Consider the following 8,227-nt stretch of genomic DNA (forward strand, 5'->3'; position numbering starts at 1 on the left):
TCTATCTGCAGCACCAGCCAGGGTCCTTGCCACATGATAGGTGCTCCGTAAGCATCCTGATACGATCAGGCTGCTATCACAAATACCATATTCCTGGTGACTTATAAACAACAGGAGTTTATTTCTTATACTTTTCGAGGCTGGCAAGTCCAAGATCAAGGTGTTGGCAGATTTGGTGTCTGCTGAGAGCCCACTTCCAGGTTCTTACTGTAACCTAATTAGGAGGAAGGGGTGAGGAAGCTTTCTGGGGTCTCTAAGGGCACTAAACCCATCCATGAGGGCTCCACCCTCATGACCTAATCATTCCTAAAGACCTCACCTTCAAATACCATCACAGTGGGGATTAGGTTTCAATATATGAATTTTAGCTGAGATACAAGCATTCAGTCCACAGCAGTATTAGTTGAATGAGTGACTCCATCAAAATGATTGGTTAGATGTCAAGATCTGCTTGGCAACTCAGATTGCTAAACTGTAGCAAGTATTTCACCTTCTCCCAACAGTAGGAAGATTATAAAAGGTTTTATGGGATTTCCCTGGTGGTCCAGTCATTAAGACTCTGAGCTCCCACTGCAGGGGTCATGGGTTCTATTCCTGACTGGGGAACTAAGATCCCACATGCCTCGAGGTGTAGCTGATAAAACGAGTATAAAAGGTTTCATATTTGAGTCAGTGTAGTGTTAGTCTCTCAGTTATGTCCAACTCTTTGGGACTCTGTGGACTATAGCCCATAGACTCCTCTGTCCATGGAATTTTCCAGGCAAGAATACTGGAGTGGGTTGCCATTCCCTTCTCCAGGGGAATCGAATCCAGGTCTCCTGCATTGCAGGCAGATTCTTTACAGTCTGAGCCACCAGGGAAGCCCATATTTGAATCAGGATTTGCCCAAATTAAGGTGTTTCTGTGCCCCTGATTACTAATTTGTCTTTGACCTTCAGCTCTGTAATGACCTTTGGGTTCTCCAGACCTGGGTGGGAAGAGTTGTCTGGTGTTGACTCACTCCTTAGTCACCATCTCTGACTCTTGTAAGCCCCCCAACCCAGCTTGTCCCTGTGGTTTGCTCTGTACTCAGTTTGCACAGATTCAGCTTTCTGTTTCTTGATTTTTGTTTTATGTCTGACTTTACTCCCACTGCCCATTGCCCACTTGACCACAGTTGCCAAACCTCCAGCATACGAGGACCAGTGTGCCAGCTGAGGGCCAGCAGGCTGAAACACCACGCGAGTAGGTTGTCTGATGTCCACAAGGCAGCTGCCAGCATGCTGGGTGCTGCCAAATGGTGCTATCACAGACATCCCAGGAGTGATTTTCCAGAGCTCCACTGTCTAGGTGCAGGGTGAGTGATGGGGCTAGTCCTACTCCTTAACATTCCTTTGAAATTTGATGCTGCCAAGTCACTTCAGTCGTGTCCGACTCTGTGTGACCCCATAGACGGCAGCCCACCAGGCTCCCCGTCCCTGGGATTCTCCAGGCAAGAACACTGGAGTGGGTTGCCATTTCCTTCTCCAATGCATAAAGTGAAAAGTGAAAGTGAAGCTGCTCAGTCATGTCCGACTCCTGGTGACCCCATGGACTGCAGCCTACCAGGCTCCTCCATCCATGGGATTTTCCAGGCAAGAGTACTGGAGTGGGATGCCATTGCCTTCTCCAGAAATTTGATGCTAGTCTCAACTTTTTGGTAATATTTTTGCTTTAAAAAGAGAACTTTTCTGAGTATAAAAGGAAAACATGCTCATTATAGATAATTCTGCCACAAGGTAGGAGCCTTGCCTTTTGGTGTATGTGTCGTAGAAGCCACAGGGACCACTTCCTTCCCAGTGGAGGGCACTGCACACAGCCCAGCACTAGACATTACAATCCCCGATGCTGCCAGAGCATCTTCCTGGAGCACAAATCTCATCTTGTTACTCAGGGCTTAGGTCAGCTGGTTCTTGAAAGGAGGACTTGGGCAAAGTTCTGCTCAGTAGCTCACAGATACCTCAGTAGAAGTAGGGTGAAGGCCCGGGGGCTGGAGCAGGAGTCAATCCCTTTGAGAAAACAAATGGTAACCTCTGCATCACTGGATTTAAACAAATATTTATTTATTTATTTATTATTTTTGGCTACGCTAGGTCTTCATTGCTGCTCAGGCTTTTTCTCTAGTTGTGGCAAGTGGGGGCTGCTCTCCAACTGTGGTACATGGGCTTTTCATTGTGGTGGCTTCTCTTGTTGCAGAGCACAGGCTCTCGGGTGCATAGGCTTCAGTAGCTGCAGCACACGGGCTCAGCAGTTGCGGCTCCCAGGCTCCACGACACCAGCTGAAAAGTTGTGTCACATGGACTTAGTTGTTCTGAGGCATGTGGGGTCCTCCCGGACCAGAGATCAAACCCGCAGATCTCCCTGCATCGGCAGGCAGATTCTTTACCACTGGACCACCAGAGAAGCCCCATCATTGCATTTTTGATCTGTCCTCAGAGGACACAGGCTTCCTCTCCCAAACTGCGTATTCTCAGGGAACAACCACCTTCACATCTCACACTAAGAAATCCCCACCTGAAAGTCCCATGTGTGGAAGATTCTATGATGACTCCTCCCACCTTGTAAAGCAGTGTGGGCTTTGTTGCTTGTTCAGACATCTGGAAACAGTGCCTGGCTGGTGTGACTGAGGGACCAGAGCTGCCAGCCAGAGCAGCATATTCTCTCATTCTGACGGCTCTCACCATTGCCTTTTGTTTATAAACTGTTGGAGCAATTAGAAAACGCTGTAAATTCAAATCAACTGGAGAGGAGTCCTAGTCTGGGCAGGGGTTCAGAGTCCTTGCACGGAACCCTTCGTCCAGAGGGGCCTCATCTGGTCCTTGTAGTTTCCGAGCCAGGCAGTCCAGCCTCAAGCCCGGACCTGGGTTTCCTGGCAAGTCTGTCCTTTTCTCAACGTCACTAGCTCAGCTTCTGTCTCTCTCCCCTCTCTGGCCTCACTCAATGGAAAACAGCTGGCCAATCTCCTTCTCTGCCTTGAAGGTGGCTATTGAAGTGCTTTCGCATTTTTCCTCTGCAGCCTGTAGCACTTCGTCACTTACTGGGCATCTGAGGTTCCGTGTCAGCATGAAAACTCATTACCTGCCTGCCTGGTTCTGCTGGCTCAGCTCCTTCTTGGAAGCAGGTGGCATTTCCATAATGAATATATTAAAAAGAAAGAAAGAAAACATTCCTGGTTTGTTGTTAGACTGGTTTCTTATTAGACACCTAGTCCTCATTCAAGGTAAGTATATTCTTAAACCATATGAAGGAATTTCCTAGGTAGAAAACAGTTTTCCTTGTAAGACTGTCACAGACAGAGATTGAAAAGGTGTCCGTTGCAGGATTAATTAGGCAACTAAGGGATATGTAAACGTTGCTTAGTTATGCAGAGGCAGAGGCATTTCTTTTTCCTGGATGTAAAGAGCTGCATTGCTGGCAGTGCTGGGGAAGGGTGTGCGTGAATAGTGATGGCCAGTAACTCAGGAAAACACCACCAGCAATTAGTGGTGTAGGAGTGATCATGGCAACACAAGGGCCTGGCAGAGATGTCTGAGGGGTTTAGGGTGAAGAAAGAGCATTTCCAAATGTGGTCTCCAAATTAAAATATTGATTTCAATGCCTTTCGATTAATCGCTATTACTTCCCTTGGGTCAGAAAGAGGATAGATTAAGAGCGAAAGGAGTACAGAGGACGGAGGAGAAGTGAGGAGAGAGAGAAAGGATAAAAGGACTCAGACATTTACAAAGTAAATGAAAAATTGCCTGGTGAAGTTAGACCAGGCCTGCAAGGTCTCTGACTGCTGGGAAACTCCAGTTCGTACCAGGTCATTTAGGTTGTTAAACCAACTGTCATTGGATAGGAAAGAAAGAGCTGTTTAAATTTTGGCAGCTTGATAGACTTTTAAAAAACCTCTTTGGCAAGGTTGATTTTAACATAAATCTTGAGCAGACAGAACATGTAAAACACCACTCAGGCCATTACAGTTATGTTAAAGTTTTATTTTCTCCTGCCAGTGGGATCTCTCTCTCTGCTGATATTATACGTGTCTGCCAAAACCATATAAAAGTCATTCATGGAGAAAAGTTTCCAGTGCCAGCAGCCAATCCAGTCCTTTCCTGAATCTGAAGACTGGCCTGGGGACTGGGAGGAAATAGATGTTAGGAAAGATGCTGAGTGAGGAAACCTTGAAGGGAAGATGAATACATGCAGTGTCTAGTGGTCCCAGCCTCGGGGAAGGATGGCTCTTCAGTGCATCACAGCTAAAGCTGAAAAGAGACAGAAGTTGTTTGTGGTGTTTCTCAGTGACGTTTATCTCCTCTGTCAGGCGTTGCTTTCTGCCAACTAGGAGAAGTTGCTTAAAAAACCCAACCCAGGTCAACCCTGCAGTTTGCAATAATCAATACATACATTTGCACTTTCCCCACTTTTATGCCTACACCAGTCTTTCTGTTTCTCCTCCTTTTAAAAGCAGGAATTATAGAGAGGGTCATAAGGAAAAAAGGTTGGTCTATGGACGGAGAAGCCTGGTATGCTGCAGTCCTGGGTCTCACAGAGTCGGACATGACTGAATCGACTTAGCAGCGGCAGCAGCAGCATAGTAAGTAATGGCTTTGATGAGACACATACACACAGATGCTTCCTGTGGCATTTAGAGTAACACAAACTTGCCTTGAGCTGACAGTCGTATTTTTATACTGTGACGTGGGCCATATATTCAGGACCGTGGAGACAGATAAGAATTCTGAAGTTCCCTCGTGATTACCCTTCGAAAGGAAGCCTTTGTTTAGCTCATGGCAGTATTCACAGGACAATGGACTGCCAGTGATATATGCAAATGTGTCCTTTTCCCATTACTGAAAATGACCTTTATGATTAGATTGGAATAGCAACATCAATTCCTGGGTTACTATGACTTATTGGCTTAAAAAGAGGGAAAAAGTTCACCTACAAGATGTAAAAACTCAGAATCAGATCCATCAAATTCTAAATTCTAACCTTCTATTGTAGCCCCAGGATTCTTGAGTGGCTGGAGACTATTCACGCATACCCTTCCCCAGCACTGCCAGTGGGTGGGGGTGGGAAGAAAGGTACAGGTCTTCTGTGTCTTGTTTGTTCTTTGCAAATCAGGGGGAACCACCTGATTTGGTGGTGGTAGGAGCCTTTATTAAGAGTTTCAAGTAAAAGTCAGAAGAGCTGGCTTAAGTACTATCATGACATATCAGATCCCCCTACATATCAGGACCCTTTTCAGATTATTTCTGAAATCAGTCCCAGTGCCACAGGCTGATTCAGGCCAGATGTAGAAACATGCATGTCAATAGTTGGCAGTCCCATTGCAGTTAAATGCAAAAAATGCTAGAATGTGGGACTTCTGTCGTGGTTCAGTGGTTAAGACTCATCTACTGCAAGAGATGTGTGTTCTATCCCTGGTTGGAGAACTAAGATCACACATGCCACGTGGTGTGGCCAAAAAAACAAAATTGAGAAGGTGATTTTCCTGAAGAAGCTGTATGGCCTCACCAAGCACCTTGCCCCTCACCTCCAGTCACCCCCAACCCGTCTTTCCTTTCACATCAGGGCAATGGACTCAGCGGTAAACATCACCACTCTTTCCATACTCATCATGATGCTTTATTTGCCCTGTGATGGCATGTTACATTTTTGAAATGCCTTAAAATGACTTGACCAGTTTCTCCAAATCAACATGTATTAAGAATCAGGGGCAAACAGACTAACTTAAAGACATAAAGTAGAGCCAGTGTGTGTTGACAAGCACCTGCAGTCCTGGCAAAGCAAGGGGAGATGAATGTGGACGCATTTTTTCTGATTAAAAAAAATTTAAAAATAGTGTTATCATTTAGAGAAAGAAGCATCAGCTGCTGTTAGAAAGAGGAGATTCCTGACAAAGTTTAAAAAAAAATAAGTAAAGACAAGGTTTGCAACTGTGTGAACATTTATACAGGTTACACTTACTATTTGCAAATAAAGAGCTATGTTAAAGCTCTACTAAAGCATACTCATCAAAAGAAGTTGCCCTCACCTTGTTAAAACATTGTTCTGTGTGAAAGAGACATCTGGCTGGGTTTCACATCCACAGGGTGAAAACATGGTTAAGTATTTAATTGCTTAGAAGGTAATCCTATTATTTCAGATTTCCTCCATAATGAATTCTTTTTTTCCCCTAATTTGAGGATTTATGAAGGGAAAGTGAAATTCTCTGGTAAATTTATTTTTGAAAAGGTACTTGAAAGAGTTGTAATATCTAAGCAGCCTCTGTCTCAGGAACAGGCTCTGAGCAGCAGGGTGATGATTGGGTACCAGAGGGTGAATGTATGAGACCCACGTGACAGTCAAATGAGGTGATGTCTGCCTTTGGTTCTGAGCATGAAATCACCATAAAAACAAGACTTTTGAGAAGCAGGGCATAAATGAACACTTTGTTTCATTAAAGCCTCGATATGTCTCAAAGAAAGTCATGCGTTTGAGGACAGGTCTCAGTCCTGAGTGTTTAACAGTCAATTTGTGCACCTATGAGAAGTTTGGGGAAAACAAATTGTAAAATTGGCTTTATTTTACAATTTCTGGCACAAATGACTGGACCAGCAGGTGAATGGAAACAGAGGAGAAGGAGAAAAGGACAAATGGGTCAGTGGAGGTGTTGGGTGGATCAAGGAATTGTCGGCACCCCAGAGCTCCTGGGACGTGATGCAGGTATCTGTAGGGATTTGTTTTCCTGGATGGGATGGATGGAGTGAAAGGTTTTGTGATCACAAAGAAGGTCAATCAGTGCTTATCCTTGTAGATTTCCCCTCCCCCCCACACCACCTTGGATCATTGGGAAATGGGGACTTCTGATTAAGTTGATTAATATACCCTAAATGAACCACTTAATTTCAAAAAAGTGTTCAGAGGCCCTGATAATACTCACACCACCTAAACCAGTCCAGCCGTGATTGATGCAACTCTCCATAAAGCTCTTTAGGACAGAGTGGTCTCCGGTCATCATTTAGCATCTCACAGTCCAGCAAAGGCATCCTGCCAACCCTTGTTTTCAGATAACTTTGATTCTTGATAAATAGGAATTAATTTTACTTACATTTTTATTCTTGCTTTTAGATTATGAAACATGCTATTATCCAAGTTTTGACAGAATTTTGCTGGAGGGGCCACCACAGTGTTGACCTTGGTTGATGGGTTTGACCTTTGCTAAGTGGGGTTCCTCAGTGGCTGCTGGAAGCTCTGAAAGTGGGATCGTCTGAAAGTGAGAAGAATCGTCTGATTTAAGCCACAGACAACAACTTAGATTTGGGGATTTATGTCATTTTCTCTTTGTGACTTTGCCTGTATTCACAATTTAATGAGCTGGACATCTTTTTTTTTCCCCTTATACTTTTAAAACATTTTCATTGCTCTTCAAAAACATTTTGGAAAGTTTTCATTATTTAGCCTTTTAAATTTAGTAAAGCATCTAAGGTTAACTTAGTTACAACATCCAAGAAGCGAACAATTATTCTCACTCGCCAACACCATCCTTCTGATTTCTCAAGATGAAAACATCCCCATCAACTTGCTTTATCCAAATTTCTACTCAAATAAAGCTTTTTTTTTTTCTGAGTTGCATCATAGATCCTCTAAAGAACCCCCTGACAGAGGGTCTGTGTACATTTTACCTGTAGAGAAAAATCAGACTGGAAATCAGACTGGAAGCCATTAGACAAAAAGGAAGGTTTCAGGAGGACTTGAGCAAGGAGCTAGGTGATGATGAGGCAAAGTGAAGGTGAAGAAAAACACGTCTAACATGTTATCACGACACCTTCAGATAAAATTCTCATCCCAGCAGAAAACCCATCAGAGCCGTGTGGACACCAGGTCTCGCAAAAGGTGTTTTTCTGTTGTTGCAGGTGAGAGTCTGTCATGCCATCTTGGGAGGAAATTCTCATAGATTGGGGTGAAGAGTCAGTCTCCTTCCTCACCTTTGTTTCCCCTTCCTTCCCCCCAGAGCCTGGGCTCTGAGGCAGGTTCCCAGCTCTATACACTTATAACCCTCTCATCACTGCATTGCCTTTTAAAAATATATATGTATTTATTTATTTACTTGGCTGTATTGGGTCTTAGTGGTGGTACTGGGCCTCTCTAGTTGTGGCACATGGGCTCTGGAGTATGTGGGCTCAGTAGCTGTAGTGTGCAGGCTAAGTTGCTCAGTGGCATGTGGGATCTTAGTTCCCCAACC

At 44.4% G+C, this 8,227-nt stretch overlaps 1 long non-coding RNA gene across 2 annotated transcripts; it reads left to right on the forward strand.

The window, feature by feature from the left end:
- Window positions 1–2,296: 2,296 nt before the first annotated feature.
- LOC129625419 (uncharacterized) lies at window positions 2,297–7,611 on the forward strand. 2 transcript variants are annotated; one of them, XR_008701432.1, is made up of 3 exons: window positions 2,297–3,238; window positions 4,466–4,594; window positions 7,114–7,611. It is a non-coding gene; the product is annotated as an uncharacterized LOC129625419 (long non-coding RNA). The 2 variants fall into 2 exon arrangements; XR_008701433.1 differs by having other exon boundaries at window positions 4,469–4,594.
- Window positions 7,612–8,227: the final 616 nt, after the last annotated feature.

This window comes from Bubalus kerabau, chromosome 13, assembly GCF_029407905.1.
Source record: "Bubalus kerabau isolate K-KA32 ecotype Philippines breed swamp buffalo chromosome 13, PCC_UOA_SB_1v2, whole genome shotgun sequence".
Lineage (NCBI taxonomy): Eukaryota > Metazoa > Chordata > Mammalia > Artiodactyla > Bovidae > Bubalus > Bubalus kerabau.